The sequence below is a fragment of the Odocoileus virginianus genome, chromosome 19 (assembly GCF_023699985.2).
Source record: "Odocoileus virginianus isolate 20LAN1187 ecotype Illinois chromosome 19, Ovbor_1.2, whole genome shotgun sequence".
Classification (NCBI taxonomy): domain Eukaryota; kingdom Metazoa; phylum Chordata; class Mammalia; order Artiodactyla; family Cervidae; genus Odocoileus; species Odocoileus virginianus.
In genome coordinates, this window is record NC_069692.1 from 45,172,548 (window position 1) to 45,197,204 (window position 24,657).

At 39.9% G+C, this 24,657-nt stretch overlaps 1 protein-coding gene and 1 non-coding gene across 2 annotated transcripts in view; one reads left to right on the forward strand and one right to left on the reverse strand.

Moving 5' to 3' along the window:
• Positions 1 to 24,657, forward strand: part of LOC110128392 (uncharacterized) — a 323,980-nt gene that overhangs the window by 210,884 nt on the left and 88,439 nt on the right. Inside the window, exons 5-7 of the mRNA XM_070450232.1 lie at positions 6,060 to 6,257; positions 18,586 to 18,689; positions 21,616 to 21,677. The gene's annotated coding sequence lies outside the window, so the exon portion shown is untranslated. The remainder of the gene's footprint in view (positions 1 to 6,059; positions 6,258 to 18,585; positions 18,690 to 21,615; positions 21,678 to 24,657) is intronic.
• On the reverse strand, positions 18,597 to 18,719 carry LOC139029753 (small nucleolar RNA SNORD22). The gene has a single exon (XR_011481955.1). It is a non-coding gene; the product is annotated as a small nucleolar RNA SNORD22 (small nucleolar RNA).

A 24,657-nucleotide genomic window follows, 5' to 3' on the forward strand; every position in this document is an offset into this window, starting at 1 on the left:
TTTTCCTTTTTAATAGTGTCTTAATAGCACTTTTAAATGTAGGACTTGCCTGAGACCATTTCCCCTGTCACCTTAATCCTCACCCACAAGCACAGTGATGAGCTGGCGTTGACAGAAGTAACACCATCTTTGCTCAGACTTTCTGCCTTGACCCCCACCAGCTTCTTATGTTTCCTCCTCTGTCAAGACTGAGTGAGTGCTGTAGCCTGAGGCTTTGTAAGGTCCACTAGAGGCCAAAGATGTATTGTGGGGTGAGTTTTAAAAGAAGTAATTCCATTTAAAAAAGAAAACTTCTCATGTAGTTCAGTATACCATTACATATTTTAAAATAACAACCAAATTGTCTGTTACATTATGTTCTGCAACATAAGAGGCAGATCTATACAAATACTGCTATTCAGTAAATCTTAAAAAAATTTAATTCCCTTTCATGAAATTTGCAATCAGATTTTTATTATTTAAAAGACAGCAATGGGTAATTCAAAATTCATGCATGCATGCTCAGTTGTGTCTGACTTTTTGCGACCCCATGGACTATAGCCCTCCAAGCTACTCTGTCCATGGTATTTTCCAGGCAAGAATACTGGAGTGGGTTGCCATTTCCTTCTCCAGGAGATCTTCCTGACCCAGGGATCGAATCCGGGTCTCCTACTTGCAGGCAGATTCTTTACCAACTGAGTTCGTCATAAAATTTTTTTTTAATTGTGATTTCTCCATTAGCATGCATTTCTTTTGAAGGAAACTATAAAAATCCTAAAAGAAAACATAGAGAATAACCTCCTTGACGTTGGTCTTGGCAATTTTTTGGACTTGTCACCAAAACAAAGGCAATAAATGAAGAAAATGCTCAACAGCATCAAGCTGAAAAGCTGTGTACAGCAGAGGGAAGTCTTTGCTGGCAAACCGCTGTGTTGGCTGAGATGTGGATGAGTGAGAGCTGGCAGGCAAGGGCGAGAGGTCACATAGGTGAGGGCGAGAGGTCAGGCAGGCGAGGGCGAGAGGTCACATAGGTGAGGGCGAGAGGTCAGGCAGGCGAGGGCGAGAGGTCACATAGGTGAGGGCGAGAGGCCAGGTGGAGGGAGGAGTGTTACGGGAGAGGAGAGAGCATATACAAAGGCCCTGGGGTGAGACGGGATGTGGTTCTTCATGCATTGAGGAAGGGCCAGAATGCTCAGCATGGCTTGGAGGCAAACACTGATAGAGGAAGGAAACTGATGGATACGAATAGGGGGCTACAGAGGCACATAGGGACCATGGGAGGCAAAGCCTTGCACTTGTGAACAGGATTTTGGTCTTTAACAACCGTAGGGGACAATAGAGACATTGTCAGATTTGCATTTTGAAAAGGTTACTCTGGGTATCTGTGTGAAATCTGAATTTTGCCTTTCTTATGCAAGGAAGCTTCCTGTTCATCTTCCCAAGGTGCCCGAATTTCTGTTTTTCAAAATAAAATAAAAAGTTTTTTTTAAAGCATTAAGAAAATCCCTCCTCCTTCCAATGATTATACACTATTTTCCTTTATTCTTTTCTTGATCTTCTATAATAAGAATGTTTTCTCATTTCTCTGTATATCTCCTGAAACACAAAACTTGGATTTTATTTTGGTTTTCCTAATTTCATCATCCACATCTTAAAAAATCATGTGCCTCTATAATTACATCATCTATTTTTTTTTCTATTAGCATATAGTGAAAATTAGACTGACTCGAGTACAGCCAACAGAAGGCCTAAGAAAAATTAGTAAGTAGGCCGAATCATGTGTGTGCAACTCTTCCCCTTCCCTGGTGGCATTTTTTTTCTCTCATTCATGCCTCTCGGCCTTATCTGAATGCCTCCCTGGATTTGCGTTTGCTCTGTTTTTACATCAGCTACTTGCCTTCCATATCATGCAGAGTCATAGCTATTGTCAACCACTGGAGGACTGTGATGTTGAGATATACTTCATAATGACTCTCTACCCTACTATTCAAACTGGCAGGACAGTTAAAGATTTGGCAGAAGCTTATTAATTTGTTTTTGGAAAAAATTTATAAATATATGACCCAAGCCCTGGAGAAAAGGGAAACAATATGTATGTTTTGGTCCTGACTCCTTTAGAGCTATGTGATCCCAGGTAAGTCACTTTAACTGAATGACCCTGTTTCCTCATTTGTTGAACTCTAAAGAGTTTTCCTTTTTTTGGTCAGAGGAGAGCGGAGTCCTTGGATGGAATGTTGGATCTTAGTTTCCTGAACCCATGACCCCTGTAGTGGAAGCTCAGAGTCTTAACCACTGGACTGCCAGGGAAGTCTTGCTCATTTGCTGAACTCTTGATCCCTTCTCAAGTATAGAACAGCTTCTGTGCTTGTATAATTCTGTTTTATTGGCTGATCAAATCTGTGCCTAAAGATCTCCTCCCATAGAATTATTAAAGTTCGGTGGCTAATTCGTCTGTGACAACAGAGTTACCAATGAGAAGGCATAGTTTCAGAATGGAGACATTTGGAAAAGTCCTAGTAAACTAATCTAGAGAATGCTTATTTTGGATTAAAACCAAGGAGGGGCTGGAATTTTACATCTAAAACCATTATTCCAGTCTGGTGCATGTTAATTTAAAAGCAGCCATCCTTGTTCTCCCCTCAGGATCACATGTTGTAAGTGTTTATTTTTACCATGTCTTATCTTCGCTGTTGTATTTTTATCCTTTGGCTTCAAGGATGCCCTTCATCGAGAGGTGTGAAGACACAAATACTCCCATTTGAGAACATGCGGTGCTACATCCTTCCTGGTAGTGTTTTAAGTAAAAATAGTTTCTCTTGATAAAAATTATGGATAAAAATGTAAAAGCCTAACAGCCAGTGGCCACCTTAACAAACCGTGCATGACAACCTTCTGTGCTGGGAGACAAATGTGAGTTATAAGAGCAAACGGGTCATGCAGAGGGGCCCTGGAAGGTCAGCCTCCACTGACGGCCAGGGGCCTACTGAGGGGCGCCATCAGTTAAGAGTCCCACACAAGAATACAACTAGAGTTTTCCTAAATCAGCTGTTTGCTTGTAGCACCCAGTGGGAAATTTCTCAACTTACCTTAAGTAATGAAAAGGTTTAACAGAGGGCTGTAGATGGGGCCAAAGTCAAGAGACATTCTTCATAGTCATCCAGGCTTATAATCACAGCCCAGTCTCATAAGAACAGGAACCAGGTCCAAGGGGTCCTGGGAACACAGGCCTAGGTCACGTGTTCCTATAGTTGGGCTCTATAGTTCGTGTCTACTTCTTAATGGCCTGCTACCAATCGCTTTTACCCTCTTCTTTTTTTTGTATAATATCTGCTTATTTATTATTTCTGCTTCCCCATCTCTCTGCTTTGCACATGAACCACCATGGCTTTTATACACTCTACACCTTTCATATCCTGTTTCTGCTGATAAAATCCCCATTTTCAGCTCATTTTTTCCTACTGCAATTCCAAAGAGAAAGAATCAAATTGGCCTGGTTCATCTTTCCTTACAGAGCCAGGTCATGAAGCCCTATTCATGGACTGACTGACCTTAGGTCAACTACCACACTTGGTTAAATGGGCTGTGACTACAGAAGGAATCATATGAGTCCATAATTCAAATCCCACAATAGTCCAAGGAGTTGTGGGCAGAGGCTATTCCCCTAGAAGGGTAGTGAACATGAGCGATATCAGCATGATTGGTGTCTCTAATCCAGAGACACTCTGGGAGACATGAAAGGGCTCTACTTACCTGCCTCTTAAAATTAAGACAAAGCCTATAATGGGTACAATAAATAGTAGCTGCTGAAATGAGATGAAGTCAGGCAAAGGAGCTAATTGAAAAAGATGGTTCAATGGAAGAGAAGCTTCTAGGAACAATAGTTAGGGCAGGGAGAAGAGAGAAAAGGGGGAAGAGAAAGAGTGAGGGTCAGGACAGAGGGTGGCCCAGGGTGGTGGGAGACAGGGATCGAGCTTGCTGAGGAAGCAGGGATGAGAGAAGGGAGGCAGAGTTTTCTAGTGAGGGCAAGGGGTGATCTTAGAGGTGAGTATCACAGAGCCTGGCTGCTCCAGGACTCAGGTTGTCATAGCGGTTATAACAGTGCTACTGCATTTTAAAATTCAAGTTAAAGTTTGATAACATTAAATGTTGAGAGTGTGGAGCAATGGGAACTGTAATACACTCCTGGCAAGAGTTCACATGCTATGAACACTTAGCAAAACAATTTAGCCTAACCTAGTAAAGTTGAAGATGCACATACTCATGGCCCAGCAATTCTACTTCTATGTATAACCTGGAGAAGCTCAGCTGTATATGCACTAATCCTAAATGCCAAAAACTAAAGACAGCCTAAATGTCATCAACAGCAGAATAGATAAAATGTTGGTATAGTTACACAGTGAATATAATGGAAATGAATCAATTTCAGTGATGGGCAACATATGTGAACCTTACAGAAACAAATGTTCATGAAAGGAGCCAGAGGGACTTCTCTGGCATTCCAGTGGTGAAGACTCTGCGTTTCCAATGCAGGGGGCACAGGTTCATTCTTGGTCAGGGAACTAAGGTCTTACATGCCATGGAGTATGGCCAAAGAAAAGGAGGAGCCAGAAATAAGAGAATATATAGCTTCATTTATGGAATTCCAAAATTGATAAAAACCAAGTTACCTTGTTTACAGACCTATATTTAACTGGCACCAAGAAAAAAAAGAATATACTTTTATCTTAAAGGACAATTGTCCAGTTATGCCAGAATATAACAGATGATAAAAGTGAGTGCACAGTAAGTTGGAAAAGATGGAGGAAGGAAATTTTATTTTTCTTTATTTATGATTCTTCCAAATGATAAGTTTGACAGAAGCAATGAAATGTTTTTAAATGTTGATGAATTTAATTCAGTGTTGATAGCTTTATTTCTAAGATGAAGAAAAAAATGTGTGGATTTTTTTTATCAGAAAATAATATGTAGGGGAATTTAAAAAAGTGTAAAACTGAAATTTAGTTTTCATTTTTGTTAAAATAAGAAATTGATTTATGAGTGGGCAGAATGTTCTTATTAAGAAATGGTAGAAATCATTCCAGTCACCTATGCATTTGTCCTACCAAACATTCCTTATATCACCAAAATAATTTTCATGATGAATAAAGCACAACTGAAGATATTTACAAAGGCTGGTACAATAACAACCAACAAATTTATTATTAAAAAATTAATTTCTCTAGGCTTAAAATACTCTTGTCAATTGATGACAATAATACCCTGTACTTTGAGCACATCCTTTAAAACCTCAAAGGTAATAGTAAATTTGCATGACTGTCCAATGTTTTCTTGACTAGTTCCCTACTGGAACACAAAGGAAATTTGAGTGTCAAAGGAAATGATCTTAATAGACAGGGATGGTTTATGAATCATAATTAATGGAGCAAGAAATCTAATCACTGGGGATGCAACCTACTGAACAAAAAGGATAATTTGTATGAAAAAAAGAGAGATGAAAAATGAAATAGATGTGAACAACAACACCAAAAAAAAACAACTTGTACAGAGCCCCTGTGGACTTTGAGGCTCCTGTCCTGGTACGAAGGGTCTGAGCTCTGGGATCTTCACCTGATAAGGAGAGTGTCAGGACTGTGATGATGAGAGAAGCAAGTTGATGTGGAAAAAGGTTGCTTCCTAATGCTGTGACCATCTGCTGGCCAAATGGCAAGATGTACTTTGTTCTGTGGATGAGAACAGTTTGGAATAAAGGTTACACTGTGAACAGATGCTAGAAGTCTCTTCTCAAGGAACTAAAATTCAGGGGCAAAATTAGCCGGAATCAAACTTTAAAAATGAGGCTTCAGAAAGGAAACAAACAATTCTGTGACCAGGAGCTAGCAACAGGTTTAGAACAGCACTTTGGAGAGGTTTCCACTGGAATAATCCTCATCACTGAGTCCTGACACAGTTATGACAATGACTAAGGTGAGTGAAACAGACATTAAGAGCAAATAAGAAATGTGTGTTGTATATTGTGCTATTTTAAAAATAGGTGTCATTTTTGTGTTGTGGTCATAATGCATTTTTTTTTTTTACCATAGTGTTTTAAGTCATTTGCCATCGAGTAGAATTTCTGCTCTTAAAGAGATCATTCAAAAGGCACTCCATGGTGAAGCAGAAGTCCCGTGATTCTGACAAGTCTAGGATTGCAGAAAGACCAGGACACCCACTCTTATTTGCTAAAGATGGGCTCTCCTTTAAACCTCAGAGGGGACTTTTAAGTCATAAACATTCAAGAGGTAAGTAAATAGGACCCAAGCTATAATCTACTGAGATCCTTTTGTTTTCACTGAAAGGAAAACCAAGGTACCATGTGACAACATAGCTTTGGCCGCAAAGCCAAAACTAAAGTCAGGCTTCCTCACTCCCATTTCCTTAGTGTGATGGTGCTTTAGGCACCCAGCTGTGTCCGACCCTTCGCAGCCCCATGGACCACAGCCCGCCAGGCTCCTCTGTTTATGGGATTTCCCAGGCAAGAATACTGGAGTGGGTTGCCATTTCCTTCTCCAGGGGATCTTTCCAATTCAGGGATCCAACCAGGTCTCCTGCACTGCAGGTGGATTCTTTACTGCCAAGCCACTAGGAAAGCCCTGTTACATTAGTACAAACTCCCAACAGTTTCCTTGCATGGCAAACCCTCATCCTCTGACGGATCTCATCACACTTTCTTGTTCATCACTGGCCCTAAGCTCCCAGTCACTTCCCAGGTGGCCTTAGAGGTAAAGAGCGAGCCAGCCAATGCAGCAGACTTAAGAGACCTGGGTTTGATCCCTGGGTTAGGAGGATCCCCTGGAGAAGGGAAAGGTAACCCAGTTCAGTATTCCTGCCTGGAGAACCACGTGGCAGAAGAGTCTGGTGGCCTACAGCCCACAGGGCCACGCAGTCGGACAGTTCTGCAGTGACTTAGCACGCAAGCTCAAAGTGTAGAACCTTGTACATAGAAAATGCTCGCTAAGTATTCACTCAAAGAATGAATACTCAAGTCCATATTCTTATGTGCGGCGTTTCTGGGCCACAAGAATATGTCTTTTACATTTTTATGGGTTGTGCCAGGGATTTCTACCAAATGATTCTGCTACTTGCTTCTCCCACCAACTTTGTGGGAAGGTGTCTGTCTGATTGTTCCCAACAGTGACTGTCTTAAGGCTTTTAAGTTTCATCATTGAGATATTAAAAAACATACTTAAATGTTCTAATATTCTTCTTGCTTGATTATGAGAGGATGAGCATTTTTTCATCTGCTTTTGAGCATTTTCTTTGTTTTTTTTTTTAATTGTTTAGAATAAATAGAATTGTCTATTCATGCCCCTTGCTTCTATTATTACTGAGCAGTTTCTTAATGGTAATTTAAAAGTTTCTTTTATGCTAAACAAAATAGCTCTTTTTTCCATCAGCTGAATTGCAAATGTTTTTCCCTATATTTTATTTTGACTGCCTTTACTATAGTTTCTTTTGATATGCATGTATGAAATTTGTATATCATTGACTCTGTCAATGCTTCTTTTATGATTCAGGGTTTTATATCATATTTTTAAAGACTTTCCCGTGGCAAGATTATTTTTAGAATCAATAATGCTCTTTTCTAGTTTTGTTTATGATTTAAATTTATATATTGATTCTCCAGAAATATATTTTGATGGCAGAGGTAGGGATCTAGCTGATGAAATATTTGGGGATTGTCCAACAATATAAAATGAAGGAAATCCAGAAATAAGGGGGTAAATGTATATGTGTTACTTATTCACTTTGATGTACAGCAGAAACGAGCACATTGAAAAGCAGATATACTTCCAGAAAAATTTTAGAAATTAAAAAAGCCCAGTTACCTTAAAAATAACCATGACTGGGTCAGAGGTGACAACTGGGTGGTATCCAACATAGCTTTGCCTTGGGGAATTCAAGTTTTGTGTTAGTCAGTTCAGGCAATTCAGCCAATTCAGCATCACTTGCCGCCTCCCAGCCTCTCACTGTTCTATCTCTTCGCAGATTAGTTGCCAGGCTGTATACACACATGCTCTTGAATTTAAAGTCGGGAAACATGGGTTCTAATCCAAAATCTGCCTGCTTGTGTGACTTGAAGCAAGTAGCTTTACTTCCCAGAGTTGCAATTTGTTTACAAAATGAAGCTATGAGTCGAGAACCACCAAGATTTTTCCAGAAATAAAATCCTACCGTCCCTATAGTGTCTTCCAGCTTCCACTTCACATCTACAGACATTGTAAATAATCCACAGTTGGAAAGCCTATTGGAATCTGAAAATTATTTAAGGTATGCTCATCCTTTATCTTCCTCATCCACAAAAGAACTTTTACTTGTGATGTTCCCTCTGCCCAGAGTGTTTTTCTTACAATCACCTGCATGTTGCTTGGTTCCCCTTCCGTCCAGATTCTGATCAAATGCAACTCTGGTAGAGCCTTCACTTACCACCTTAATAACATAACAAGCTCCACTTCCAAATCTATTCTTTTAACTTTACTCTGCTAAAGCTTTCTGCGTAGAACTTTTGCCACCTGACATATTACATATGTACATATTGTCGCATTCCCAAAATAGTATGAGCATCAGTCAGCTTTTGCTGCAGCAACAAATGGCCTCAGCACCCCAGCGGCCGACGACAGCAAATATTCATCTCTCGCTTGTGTCGCCTGATGGCTGTGGGCAGGCTGCAGCGTTTCTTCATTCTCCTGAGCACACCAGGCTTGGCTAGGCTGGCTTCCACTTCAGGACTTGAGTTGAAAAAATATATTTTCTCTAGGATAAAATGTCCTTATGGTGAAGGGCAGGAATATGAAAGGAAGCAGAGCCAAAGCAGGAAATCTCATTTTAAAATTCTGCTCAGATGTGACAGTCACATCTGCTCAAATTCCATTAGCTGAAGCATGTCATGTAACCAAGCACAGAGTCAAAAAGTCAAGTAGAGTATATGTCAAGTCACATGGCACTCAATTGGAATCTAATTAGATTCAATAATCCTATTGTTAAAAACAATAATCCAATAAACCAAAAAATATAAACTCTAGCACTTAATTCTTTTCCTGAACCATCTGTAAGACCTAGAAGAGAAGACATTCAATAAATTTTATTTGATGGATTAAAAAAAAACAAACACCACCCTTTCATCCTTCCTAGTTCCACTCTGACTGCTAGAACATACCCCAGCTTGGCCCACACTTCCCACCATAGATTTGATCTGGCAAGGAGAGATGAGAGGGACTGAAGAATCTTTTTATGGCCCTTGTAAGCCAGATATTATGGGATAATGAGAGATACTTTGAGCTTTGAAATGAAAGTGTCTTATTGGGCCTCCTTGAACAATGCGCTTTTCTCACAAATGTCAGCGTCAGTGTTCACACACTGCTCATTTCATGTTGGGGATATGGTGGCGCTTGGGGCCTAAAGCATCATCACATGGCAAATTCTACCACCCCCACCTGCTTTTCTCCCCCTTGGCATCGGCCTCTCCTGAGACAGGGTGGGAAGCAGACGCTGTCAAGAAGGGCAGATAAAACCTAACTCTTCCTTCCCTTGGTGACTCAGAACAGCTTTTTTGGGTAAGTTATTTCATGGAAGGATTTCAAACTGAAATATTGGTTTAGCCAGAACATTTGTTCAAGATTTTCATAACATCTTCTTGAAAAACCTGAATGAAATTTTTACCAATCCAATATACAAAATACCTAAATAATCATGTATCCTCTTTCCTAAGCCACTAAGCGCGGGTATCAGTGGCTAAGAGCTTGTGTTCTAGAGGCCAAGAGATTGGTTTTGTATTCCTGGTGTATTTTTTTAGCTGGTTGATTTTAGGTTGTTTCTTCTTTCTCTAAGCCTCAGTCCTCAAATTCATAAACCTGTATCATTCTGAGAATTTAAAAAGCAATGTGTTAAAGGTTTAGCATAATACTGGCACACAGCAAGCACTTAATAAATGGTATCTGTTATTTCCCAGAGTATTTGACTATGGAGTGACTCATTGTAGTCTCAGCGTTACTCCATTTTACCCATGAAGAGGAAAAGAGAAGTGGAATATGAAATATATTCGATGCTACACATTCAGGGTTGCAACTCAGGTTTCATATCATTCCTCTGTTCTCTGGATACAAACGGCAGATAAACCTGTATTAAAACATTTATCCAGTTCCTACTTATAAACGTGTGATGGGAGGCCCTCCTCCCCCACCCTCTGGGGCTGTTTCCCATAGGAGATTCTCTGGAGCACTGGTTTCTGAGGCTGTTAATAGCCGTTCCAGGAGAAAGGGTCTGTGATCAAACAAGTTTAATGTTCAATTTAAAAGGCTGAGCAGTTTTTCTGTTTTTGCAGAGCCTTTAGTATGCTAATGTTCATTTTGAATCTCCAAGAGGGAAGTGCAGAATCGAGTATTTCCCATTTTTATTTGACCATAAAATTCTGTCTCTCCCATCCTTGCTCCACAAAGAGAGAGCCTTTTGTAGGACACTATGAAATACTCCAAGGGCAGCTTAAAAGGGATGCTAACAAGACACAGATGCTGAAGAACGTAGGAGGGGCACTAGGGGCTGGGTATATAAAACAAGTGCAGAAATGAAATGGGTAAATAAAAACTCTATAGACTCCGAGGGAAACTGGAATAGTGAGGTCGTTTTGTAGAGTGGCAAGTTTTGTGGTGACGTGCATGATGAGATTGAGAGGAGCCAAGGGTTTGACTTTATTCCGTGAGGCTTTAACCTGGGGCAACAACGCCACCCCATTCCCAGTGACAAAGGGCGTTCTTTCTAGGTTTGCATCCCTTATATTCTCGGCTAATGACTGTTCATATTTTAGTCTGGCAGCTCATCTAATTATGCTCTTTCCTATCCTTCAAATCCTCTTAGCTCCTAGCATTTCGCCCTTAAAATTGAGTTGGTTCAGTGCTCCGATGTTATAGAAACCAAACTCTATTACTACTTGCAGAGCCAATGTCACCAATGACTTAATGGAGATTCCCTGAGGACTGCCTGATGAAGCACAGGCCTCTGTGTGTGTGAAAATAAACCTGTTGCAGATTTCTTTCTTTTTCTAGTTTTGTTTTCTTCCATATAATATTCTCATGTTGTCTCTGAAAAAAATTAAGGATTTATAAGTAGCTAGATACCTAAGTAAAAATATGAAACTTCTTGGTATTTTTTAAGTGTATCAACAGCAAATGTATTTTTTACTGTTTGAGATCATTTAAACATATTATTCAACTTGATTCTGTCAGTGTCCAGCTAAGGCGTCAGTGAAGGCGTTATTGGCCACACTCGATGCTGAGGTTTAGAGAACAGAGGTAGTTCCATGGTAATTGCATATTTAGGCTCTCTTCTCAAGAGTACCTGAGAAGGTCATTGTTTTTAAATGAATAGGTGTTTCTTTCAGAATTTATGTTCCAGGACCTCTCTGGTGGCCCAGTGGTTAAGACTCTGTGCGTCCAATGCAGGGGGTGTAGGTTTGATCCCTGGTTGGGAAACTAAGATCCCACAAGGCACAGGATATGGTCAAAAATAAAAAAGAAAAGCATTTATGTTCTTTGAAAGTGTTCCAGTCTCACAAACCCCGAAAGAGCCAAGTATCCATGTCAACGTGAACCAATCATGTCATTTTTCAACAAGAGAGAGTGGGTTTGGACAGCGCTTGCAAGCAGGATAATGTCAGTGGGTCACAGGACAAGTGGCCGGCTGCCTCCCAGTTACAGCCCTGGTCTGGAATTTATCTCAGACTTCATATCCATTTACCGTCTGCTGAATACTTCCGCTGAGACGTTCCAGAGCGACCACACACACATGTCAAGCATCCGTCTCAACAGCTCAACCCCACTCCCATCCTCTGCTCCGGTAACCTTGATTTCAGCACCCACCCTGAAGTCTCGACTTTTCCCTCCTCCTACCTTAGTTGCAAATTAACACCCAGTTCCCATCACTTTCTCTTAACCTTTCCTCCAGTCTCTCTTGTCTGTCCCTTTGCCCATCACCCACACCATGTGTAACCTCAACCACTACTTAGAGGCCAGTCTCGCTGCCTCCATTCTTGTCCCCTTCAAACTTTCCACACGCTGATAATCTCTAGAGGGGCTTATTTAAAAACAAATTGGTTTGTGGGGCATAAATTAGCCTTAAAAGTGCATTCCACTGTACATTAGGTGCAGACAAATACTGTTGGATTCCACTTATATGAGGTGTGTAGAGCAGTCAGATTCACAGACTCAGAAAGTACAGTTGGTAAGTGCCAGGGGCTGGGGTGGGGAAGGGGAACGGAAGCTGGTGTTTAATGGGGACAGAGTCTCAGTTTAGGAAGGTGAAAAATGTGGGAGAGAGGTGATGGTGAGAGTTGTGCGGCAATGTGAATGTGCTCAGTGCCCCTGAAATGTACAGTTAAATATGGTTAAGACTGTGTTTTATGGTATGTGACTTTTACCACAATAAAAAAGCATTAAAACCCCCAGCAAATTGGATCATACTATTAACCTGTTTCAAAGTCTTCACTGACTACTACTATTTCACTGACTACTTCATTGTCTACTCCTAACGGGAAAGAGTCCTACTCCTTCACGTGGTTCATGCAATCTTCTGTGTGTGGCTTGACCTGACTCTCTGTCCTCCTCCTGTTCCCACCCAGTAATTATTGTCCCGGGAACCCTGAAATATTTGTGCTTTGGTGCATAAGTCATGCTGTGCTTTTTACCCTATGCTCTCTTTTGTTTATAATCATTTCATCCATGTAATATGATACCACTCTCGTCCTTTCCTTCCTTTTCTCTTTTAATTAAAAAAATGCCTTAATCTGAGCATACACACCAAGGAAACCAGATCTGAAAGAGACACATGCACCCCAATGTTCATCGCAGCACTGTTTATAATAGCCAGGACATGGAAGCAACCCAGATGCCCATCGGCAGACGAATGGATGAGGAAGCTGTGGTACATATACACCATGGAATATTACTCAGCCATTAAAAAGAATTCATTTGAATCAGTTCTAATGAGATGGATGAAACTGGAGCTCATTATACAGAGCGAAGTAAGCCAGAAAGATAAAGACCATTACAGTATACTAACACATATATATGGACTTTAGAAAGATGGTAACGATAACCCTATATGCAAAACAGAAAAAGAGACTCAGATATATAGAACAGACTTGTGGACTCTGGGAGAAGGCGAGGGTGGGATGTTTCAAGAGAACAGCATTGAAACATGTATATTATCTAGGATGAAACAGATCACCAGCCCAGGTTGGGTGCATGAGACAAGTGCTCGGGCCTGGTGCACTGGGAAGACCCAGAGGGATCGGGTGGAGAGGGAGGTGGGAGGGGGGACTGGGATGGGGAATACATGTAAATCCATGGCTAATTCATTTCAATGTATAACAAAAACTACTGTAATGATGTAAAGTAATTAGCCTAAAAAAAAATAAATTAATTGAAAAAATTTAAAAAAAAAACCCTATTTTAAAAAGCTGTTCAGGGATCAAGAGCTTTAACCGTCTTGCCTGGACTCCTCTCTTCCCTGTTCCACCCAGATCACATTAGGCTTTGCTCCTGATTATGCTTATGATCATCACAAATGCTTGCTACATTATGGAATAGTTACTCTGATGTTGCTCTGTCTCCCCTACTCATCTGGAATTACTTGTAGGTAAGGACTCAGTCTTAAAATTTTTTTTGTTTCTCAACAACTGGCACAGTACTAGGCAGAAAGTAGGCACTCCATGAACATTTCTGAAATGAATAATAATTCAAAGACATAGGTCACTTTTAGAAATGCTTCTGTAAATCTGAGGAATCACTTATGACAACAACATGACCTGCAAAACATAGAAAGACAGTTGCTATGTGGGCATATCTGGGAAGGAATTTAACAAATTACGTGATGCTGGAAAAGCCCCAGATCTGTGTGATGATTCTGTCTATGAGCATCTGGATCATAGTGTTTCTATACTTGCAGAAGATGTCTCTGAGCACTGGGGAGAACCAGCTGTGCGTCTTCAATGAGGCTGGCACTGTCTGCTTCTCTCTGCCTCCATCAACTTGGGTACCATGAAAAGAAGAAAAAGAAGTCTACTCTTTTATACTCTTTTTCAGATTCTCTCCCCTCCCCCTTCCTACTCCTCTGTTGGAAAGGGGAGCAGGGAATTTACAGTTTTCTCATGGGTCCAATCCATTAAGTGGTCTTACCTCTGAAAAATTATTGTATGTAAGTGAGAGTTTGAGGACATTTTTCTGTCAAGGAGAGAGTAAGAAATACCCTTTCTTTCCTTCTCAAATGTTGTTGTTGTTCAGTCGCTAAGCTGTGCCTGACTGTTTGCAACCCCAGCACACTAGGCTCCTCTGTCCTCCACTATCTCCCAGAGTTTGAATTAAACTCGTGTCCATGGAGTCAATGATGCCATCCAACCGTCTCATCCTCTGCCACTTCCTTCTCCTCTTGCCTTCAATCTTTCCCAGCATCAGGCTCTTGGCATCAAGTGGCCAAAGTATTGGAGCTTCAGCTTCGGCATCAGTCTTTCCGATGAATACTTATGCTTTAAATGTCATATTGTCTTTTTAGATGTTGCCTTCTTTTTTGGCTGTGTGGTTTATTTTCCCCTTTAAAGAGGCATTTATTAAGCCTGTGTTGTGCCTCCAGCCCTGTTGAGGATGCAAAGCAAATGCAGGTCTCCAGCTCTGTCCTCAAAGATCCCAGACACTCTGGGTGGGGAGAAAATGCAAACAAGTATGTGCGTCAAATATGCTGCATATAATCAAGACTGTGGACCCCTCCTGTGGCCCCTGTCAGCAAGATTCAACCTTTTCCTTCACTTGATTAAACTGATGAACTTCAAATGCTGACCCATGTACAAAACTAGAATAAGGGGCCAACTGTTACTGCCCACTTTCTGTTTCTAAATGATAATTGCAGAAAATTCTAGTCATGCGCTTCCCCCACCTCCATTTGTCTATACAAAGGGAGGGCTGCAATTCTCAAAGACACGTACATATGAATCAGTCCCACCGGAGACACAGCACATACTTATTACTCGGCAGCTTCTGGTTTGGTGCTAGAGATGCCGACTGCCTCCATTCAATGCTGCATCTTAACAATGTTCCTGGGGGCCCAGTCACTAGGGCTTCACACTCCCACTGCAAGGGTCTGGGTTTGATCTCTGATTAGGGAACTAGACCCCAGTTATAGCAACTGAAAGATCCCAAATGCCACAACTAAGACCTGGCACAGCCAAATAAGTATGTTTTATTTTTTTTAATGTTAAGTCTTTATAATAATGCATTTATCCTTTGCCTCATACTCTTTGCACACTTAACTATTACTGAGATGCTGCTGCTTTCTTTTTAAGCCGGTGCTCACCGTAAGAGCTGGGCTGCCGAGAGCAGCCGCCGCTGTGCCTCTTGTCTCCTCTCCGGTCAGGTCTCCGCCTTGCCCCACTTCCTTCTGGGTGCACACTGCCTCCCTGCCCATCCAGCTTCAGTGATTCCCGCAGTTCAGCATGTCAAGGTCTCAGTCTGCTGGCCCCGAGTGCCTCTGTCCAGACCCACCTGCCTGTGTGACTTCATTTCCCTCCTCCTGTTCCTTCATATAAAACAACTCCACTCTCATCCCTTCTTTCCATTTTCTCGTTTTTTAAAAAAGCCATAGAACACAAAGTTGCTTTAGAGAAAACACAACTCAAGAGGAGAGGTTTGTTTTTCCTAACACTTTTGTCCCAGAGATAGATGACAATATAATAATGCATATAATAATCAAACCAGAGGATGAGATCTGAGTGAACACATCCTCTTTATAGATCCCTTGAAATGTAGATCTTCAAGAGTGTTGGGCCATGAACAGCCTTTCTAAGCCTTTCAACAATCTGACATTGCTGATTGCCACATCAGGACCCATGAGCACTTTGGGAAAGAGACACTGAATAAATTTTAAACGTGTTGAAATAAAAATAAGAGGAAAAACACCTGAAGGAAATCGTGGTGAAAATGTTGATTGACCTGGGTTTCCAGGATTGCTTTTGAATTCATCTTCCTGAGAAGATGAAGAATCTCAAGGGAGCCACTTCAGTTACCACTTTCAGGGAGATAAAGTAAGGTGATTATTGAAGCAAGCAACAAATAGAAACACCAGAACAATCCGGATAGAAACTGTTTGTTGGACTGAATCATGGAATTTTAAATTGAACTATATTTAGTACATGAAAATAATTGAATTTGGAACCTTGCCAGATGTTGATTAATTCTAGTCAAAGTATTCAAAATTTTCTGTTCTGAGTGAAAGGAAAAACACTCACTTTTCCATATTGAGGACTGAGCATATCTAAACATAAAAGTTTTTTTTCCCCTAAATCTTAAAAGCTCCTAATAGACTTATATATGGTCATCTCATGTATTTAAGTATGTTCCCATTAGCAAGATTGTATTTTGGAAAAGATGCTGTCCCAGGAGTCAGGAGCCCCAAGCTGTGTGTGGCTATTGCTGCCATCTTGATCAATCATTCATCCTGCTGGGCTCCCATTTCCTCGTCTATAAAATGAAGACCTTAATGCTATCTCTAAGCTCTTCTCAAGCTCTACAGTTCTGAAGCTAGAGCATATTTGAATAAATGACCTTTCTTAGTGGGGCTCAATTATGGAAGGATGAGAGGTACGCTTGCACACAGAACCAGGGGACCCACATCCTGGCTGTGCATGTGCTAGCTGGTGAGCGTGGACAAGTGGACAAGTTTAATCTCCCCTACCTTGAGTGGCTTCCTTTCAAAAGTAGACACAGTGGGACTTCCTTGGTGGCCCAGTGGTGAAGGGGACACGGGGTCGACCTCTGACCCAGGAAGACTCCACGTGCTGCGGGGCCGCGAAGCCCGTGAGCCACGACTACTCAGCCCACACGCCCCAGCGCTTGCGCTCCGCGGCTGGAGCGGCCACTGCGATGAGCAGCCCCTTCTTGCCACAGTTAGAGGAAGCTTGCCCACAGCAGCGAAGATCCAGCACAGCCAAGAAAGTTAAAAGGCTGCTGAAAAAGTAGACATGATGCTTTTCATGGGTTGTTAAGATTAAATGAGGTAAAGTTTGCAAACCTAGCACAGTTCTTAACAAGTATTTGACCTTTATAAATGAAAGTTGTTTTGTTGTTATTATTTTTATATGAAGATCATGAAAATGGTGATACAGTCAAAAAAGACAGAATGAAGAAGAGGATTTACCAGCTTAAGTTTCCAAAGTTGAAAGCCATCAACAAATGATTCCTTAGTAATCTGAAGGTGTTAGAGCACCCCCAAACAGTGGGACTCTCTGAGTTGGCCTTTGTGTTAATGCTCTTTTCTTCTCTTTGGATTTGAAAGCTTATCTCTGAAACTCCAGTATGCAGGGCCTAAACATTGAGGAAAAGAAGAAAGGTTTTGTTAGCTCACATGAGTTCATCCCTCCCACTTTAACAACTCTTCATATAAGACTCTCTACATTTCTTTCATTGGTAATTGGGGGAAAAGATTAAAGAGTCATTGCTAACTGTAGATTTCTCTCATCTGCAAGTGTCTTCCTTGGACAAGTGTGATTCCTAAGTCAGTAGGATTTGGGGTCCATTCTGATTTACAGTCTGGTTCATTGGAAGCCTGGCTTACTTGACCCTTCCTGGTCATTGGCCGAGGCCCCGCTAATGGGCTTTTCTCTGCCAATTTCCTTGGGGATTCTCAGAGGAAGGGGAGACCTCTGAACTGTTGGGATGGAACGTCAATAAAACTGAATCTCTAGATAGACAGCATCTTCTCTACACGCGTTCTGCATTGCACCCATGTGTGTGTGTGTGCGCATGCTCACATGCTGCTGAGCTTTGGTGACGCTCTGTGTGGACAGGGCGTGAGCAGTTCCTGTCTCCTTAACTGGCTGTTACTGTTTCATGCAAAAGCTTTCATCAGTGCTGGGAAGCAACGGGTACCTGACTGCATGTGATCAGTTGTAGAAGCGTCCCTTGGTCGATGCCTTCTTCCGTGCAATTCTCACTCTGTTCCTCCTAAACCTCTCCTTTATTTCCAAGCCTAGCCTTCACATTTATGCTATTGTTTTCATGGTTTCACAGTTACACTGAAGCTGTGCCTTTTGGGGTATTCTGTGTTTAATATTTTTGTAAAAAAATAAAGTATCACACACACAAATGCAAATCTGTGAGACAGACAGGGTCCTTCAACACAAGACTAAGGTTAGCTCATTTTCTCAGTGTAGAAATAATACATAAAGCTAATTATTGGACTTGTTGCAGGAGCAGAAGCTTTAAAAGAGGGAACATTCCCTCCGGTAGAGGGAGATAAGATAGAGGAAATTTTGAGTGTAGTGACTTAATTAAGGAAGTTATTAAGACCCTAATAAACAGCACTGATCACATTGTCACTTAAGGAGTTATTTTTTGCTTGTATTTTGGTTTGTGTAGAAAATAGGTCTTCACTTTGGAAGGTATCACTGAAATCTAAACATAGAGAAGTCAAATATAGTTTATTAGAAGATGAATGGTGTGAATTCTGATGAAAATTTTAAATTGTATTTGTTGGTTGTATTTTTAAATTTTTTTGCAACCAGTGATTTATTTCCTCCTTTCCCACGTTTAGAAATTCTTAGGATCCCTCAGACAGTTCCTTCTGGAATGAGATTCCCTCTTCTCAAGCCAGCCCCAGTGGGTTCACCTTTATAATCTCTGGAAATGGAACAAGAGGTAAGATGTGTGAATGTTTTTTCACTGGGAAAATATTTATTGTTTTTAATTTGCCTTCCAGTGTTCAAATATTAGTTCATAAAATAGTTGTTGGAAATATTTCCAACAAAATTTGTTTATTAGATTTGTTAAAACTATTTTTATCAGGCAGTTTGGAGGGAGTGTGGAACTTTGGAAAAACCCACAGCTGAGTGAGGACAAAACATACCTAATCAAAGGAAGGATCCAGTAAGAAAATGGATTTACCAATCTCTGAGAAAACCCTTTCCAGTCATTCATACTAAACAACAAAGTCCTTTATCTAACATGATTTAATCACCAAGGGTCTCCAGATGTTCAAAGGAAATCTATAGCATGAAAAAGAAACACCAAAGTAAACAAACAGAATAATTGGCATTGGAGAAAACCAGGATAATTCAGATAGCAGAAGTTAACTTCTTAAGAAGTCTATTCTCTGCAAAATTCAGGAGTCTGCACGTATATAAAAACACACTGCTTTTTAGAAAGGAGCAATAAAGAAAAAAAATTGGAAAAATGTGTAAAATCATTGACTTAAGAGATAAACTTTGGATTTAATAAATTATTAAATGTATACATCTGACTTCTTGTGATCTAGCAATATGGATGATAGAGCAGAGAAAATTTCCCACAACCTAGAACATAACATCTTAGAAGTAGGGTTTCTGAGGGACAGCAGGTAGGAGAATATAATTAAAGAGATCAAAGAAGAAAATGCCTCTGTTTTCAGTCTTCGGTCTACCAAGTGCCAAGCAGCATTAGAAAACCTTCCTTTGTAGATATACCCTATTGAAAATTTACAACCTCAAGGATAAAGAGAAAACTCATAAAAACAGAGAAGGAAACAAATCACCCGCAAGAGAAGGGAGCCGGCTTGATCTGCGATTTCTCGTTACTAACGACAGGTGCCAAAGAAAACGGAGCAGCGTTTTCAAAATTCTTACAGTAAGAGAGTTTGAATAAAAAAATTTATACTACAATTTATTTTCAAGCACATATTCAGACACATTTTCAGGACTGAGAAAGTCTACTGTGTATACAGCCTGTACTTTAATTTGCCAAGAAAATAGCACACGCGAGCAAAGCAAGTTTTTCAGGATGAGGGTGGTGTGCGGCAAACAAAATACTGATAACCACTGTCACTCAGAATCAGAAAGATGGCAATTAAATCTAAGGAAGACTCACGAGGCCTTGATTTTTGGAAGCTTCTCCTATGAATGGCAAGGCTTTGTTGATATGGAGTTATCATTTGTGGCTTCTGCCATAATATTTGATTCTACAGGGAATAATGTTTACATGTTTATATTGTACATGCTATTTGGAGTTTCATTTTTAAAATCATCCTTCAGGGAAAACACAGAAGATATGTTTATGTAACAGAATACAGAGATAGATTGAAGGACAGATAGATGATAGATAGATTTATTGTTGTTCGGTTGCTGAGTTGTGCCCAGCTCTTTGCAGCCCCGCAGGGTGCAGCGCTCCAGGCCCCTCCATTCTCCACTTTCTCATATAGTTTGCTCCACTTCATGTCCATTGAGTCAGTGATGCTGTCTAACCATGTCATCCTCTGCAGAAGAGGGCGGCGGAGGGTGAGACAGATCGATAGATTAGATAGATATAGATACAGGTTGGTGGATTGTTATAAAGCCTACAAGTATAGAAGTAAAGGTATAACTAAAAATATTTGGGAAGTTGACTGAGAAAAAGAGGTGAGAGGAAAATTAATGTGATAACTTCCTCCAGGTTCTTTGCAGAGGATCAGTAGACAGTGGCTAAGGTTTATAAATCTAGAAATAGAAGTATGACAGCAATGAGGAGAATCAAGTCAGCGGGAGAGGTTAACAAAGTTTCTCTCTGGGGAGGCAGAGTAGCGGGGCTGCCACAGGAAAATATTAAGAGTCTTAGACTTTATATTTCACATCTTCTCTACTGTTTTAAAATGTGTTGCTGTGCCCATAGAATACTTCTATGATTAAAAGCTAGCTTATGAAAATAGAAGAAAGCATATAAAAATGAACTTGTGGTTAATCCATCTTTTCACTGTGGAAAATGGAAAACTCAATTCATTATCTGCATATGGTTTTCAGTGCATTCAGGAACACAAAAGAACATTAAAAACATTTCAGTTGTTCATAAAAGTTGTAAAAAACTTAGTTTTTTCATTTAACTTGATTTTGAACTATTAATATAAGCTAATATATACCACTGTTTGTCAAAAACACAAGACAGAAAAATCTATCCCTTAGTGTTAAGTATATTAAAATAAAATTTTTAGTTAATTGTAAGTATTAGTTTCATGCTATGCACTAAATCTGTGTGAAAGATTGTGGGGGAAACAAAAAGGAAAAGAAAAATGAATTTTCTCATGATAACTACATGAAAGTGTGTAAATCATCAAATAATTGTATTTTTAAATGTTATCTTTTGATTGAATGTATATCAGTGTGGGAAAAAGCCAGTATTAACCCTTTCCTAAGTTATTGGGTCTAGTAAATAAACTAGTGGTCATTACCTATGATCTCTATGAGAAATATGTATAGAACAGTAGAAACTTGCTAAGATCCTGAAGCATCACATTTGGAAATAGGGTTATATGAAAAGCTTTTCCAAAAGAACTAACTCTAAAGGAAAAAAAAAAATAGTCCATAAAGTGTAAGGATAGCATTGGGATTGTATTTTATAAAACCTTCCTATCAACCATGGTGGTGGTTGATAAAGTCAACTGCATGAAAGATTAAAAGAGGTTTTGCTTTTTTGAAAAAGAAATTTAGAAGTACCAGTGAGAGGAGAAAGTTCTCATCTAGAAATACCTGGTATTAAGAAGATAAAAAAAATACTTATCTCAGTCAGAAAAAAAGACATATTCTTTAACATCATTTTGTAACCAAATTTTCCAAAATGCCAGGATGAGTGAGAAGCAAGTAACCAGTTGGGAGCTGTGGATTGGCAAAGTTCAAGATGAAAATGGTAAGTTTTGTTTTAGTTTGAAAAGAGTAAATGGATTTAAAAAATCAATGATTGATAATGTTGGAGTCTAATGAAAAAAAGTAAGTAAACAATGCCTGAAAAGTTGCATTTCTTTAAAATATGCTCTATTTTTGGCATTTATTTAGCAGATATTTATTTAGTGCTTACTACATATCAGGCACTATACCAGGTGCTGATAACATATCAATGAACTTAGTTCTTCTTTAAATTTGTGATACAGATACAACTAACAGCTATTTTGGTCAATAGTGTTGCCTCTTATTGAAGAGATTGCCTTTTCTCCATTGTGTATTCTTGCCTCCTTTGTTGTAGACTAATTGACCATATGTGACTGTGTTTATTTCTGGGCTGTTTATTCTATTCCATTGACCTGTGTATCTGTTTTTCTGTCATACAATTTTGATTACTGTAACCTTGTAGTATAATCTGGAGTGTGGTAGGATTATACCTCCAGATTTGTTCTTTTTTTTTCAAGATTGCTTTGATCTGGGGGCCTTTTGTGCTTCCACATAAATTTTAGGATTATTTGTTTTAGTTCTGTGAAAATGTCATTAGTATTTTGATAGGGATTGCATTGAATCTAGATTGCTTTGGGTAGCCATGGACATTTTAACAGTATTAATTTTTCCGGTCATGAATGTGGGATATCTTCCCATTTATTTGTATCATCTTAAATTTGCTTCATCAAAGTCTTGGAGTTTTCAGAGTACAAGTCTTTTACCTCCGAAGTTGAAGTTGTTCCTAAGTATTTTATTCTTTTGATGTGATTGCGAATGGGATCATTCTTGATTTCTCTTACATTATTAGTGTGTAGAAATACAGCAGATTTCTGCATATTTATCTTGTATCCTGCATTTATACTTAGTTCAGTTGTTAGTTCTAATAGTTGCTTTTTTTTTTTTTTTTGGTGGAGTCTTTAGGGTTTTATACATATATTATCATGTCATCAAAAAAAGTGGTTTTACTCCTTCCAATTCAGGAAGTAGTTTACTCCTTCCTTCCAATTCAGATGTCTTTTATCTCTTTTTCTTATCCGATTGCTGTCATTAGGATTTCCAATACCATTTTAAATAAAAGTGTTAAGAGTGGACATTCTTATCTGATCTTAGAGGAGAAGCTTTTACCTTTTCACCATTGAGTATGATGTTAACTGTATATAAAATAAATGAGTTAAAAAGATATAATGTAAGCACAAGAAATGTAGCCCATATTTTATAACAACATTGTATGGAATATAAACTATAAAAACATCAAATCACAAATATTGTACACCTGAAACCATTACAGATAACTGGATTGAAGATTTACTGAGCATGTCGCTGCCCATCAGAACAAGACCCAGTTTCCCTCACAGTCAGTCTCTCCCATCAGGAAGCTTCCATAAGCCTCTTATCCTTCTCCATCAGAGGGCAGACAGAATGAAAACCACAATCACAGAAACCTAACCAAACTGATCACATGGACCACAGCCTTGTCAAACTCAGTGAAACTATGAGCCATGCTTTGTAGGGCCACCAAAGATGGACGGGTCATGGTGGAGAGTTCTGATAAAACGTGGTCCACTGGAGAAGGGAATGGCAAACCACTTCAGTATTCTTGCCTTGAGAACCCCATGAACAGCATGAAAAGGCAAAACGATAGGACACTGAGAGATGAACTCTCCAGGTCGGTAGGTACCCAATATGCTACTGGAGATCAGTGGAGAAATAACTCCACAAAGAATGAGGAGATGGAGCCAAAGCAAAAACAGCGCCCAGCTGTGGATGTGACTGGTGATGGAAGTAAAGTCTGATGCAGTAAAGAGCAATATTGCATAGGAACCTGGAATGTTAGGTCCGTGAATCAAGGCAAATTGGAAGTGGTTAAACAGGAGATGGCAAGAGTGAGTGTCGACATTCTAGGAATCAGCGAACTAAGATGGACTGGAATGGGTGAATTTAACTCAGATGACCATTATATCTACTACTGTGGGCAGGAATCCCTTAGAAGAAATGGAGTAGCCATCACAGTCAACAAAAGAGTCCGAAATGCAGGACTTAGGTGCAATCTGAAAAACGATAGAATGACCTCTGTTAGTTTCCAAGGAGAATCATTCAGTCTCACAGTTATGAGATTGAATCTACACGTCTTCAGTCTCCAAGTCTATGCCCTGACCAGTAATGCTGAAGAAGCTGAAATTGAACGGTTCTATGAAGACCTTCTAGACCTAACACCCAAAAAAAGATGTCCTTTTCATTATAGGGGACTGGAATGTATAAGTAGGAAGTCAAGAGATACCTGGAGTAACAGGCAAATTTGGCCTTGGAGTACAAAATGAAGCAGGACAAAGGCTAACAGAGTTTTGCCAAGGGAATGCACAGGTCATAATAAACACCCTCTTCCAACAACACAAGAAAAGACATACACAGGGACTTCACCAGATGGTCAATACCAAAATCAGATTGATTTTATTCTTTGCAGCCAAAGATGGAGAAGCTCCATACAGTCAGCAAAAACAAGACTGGGAGCTGACTGTGGCTCAGATCATGAACTCTTCATTGCAAAATTCAGAGTTAAATTGAAGAAAATAGGGAAAACCACTAGACCATTAAGGTATGACTTAAATCCCTTATGATTATACAGTGGAAGTGACAAATAGATCCCAGGGATTAGATCTGATAGAGAGAGTGCCTGAAGAACTATGGATGGAGGTTTGAGACATTGTACAGGAGACAGGAATCAAGACCATCCCCAAGAAAAAGAAATGCAAAAAGGCAAAATGGCTGTCTGAGGAGGCCTTAGAAATAGCTGAGAAAAGAAGAGAAGCTAAAGGCAAAGGAGAAAAGGAAAGATGTACCCATTTGAATGCAGAGTTCCAAAGAACAGCAAGGAAAGATAAGAAAGCCTTCCTCAGTGATCAATGCAAAGAAATAGAGGAAAACAACAGAATGGGAAAGGCTAGAGATCTCTTCAAGAAAAT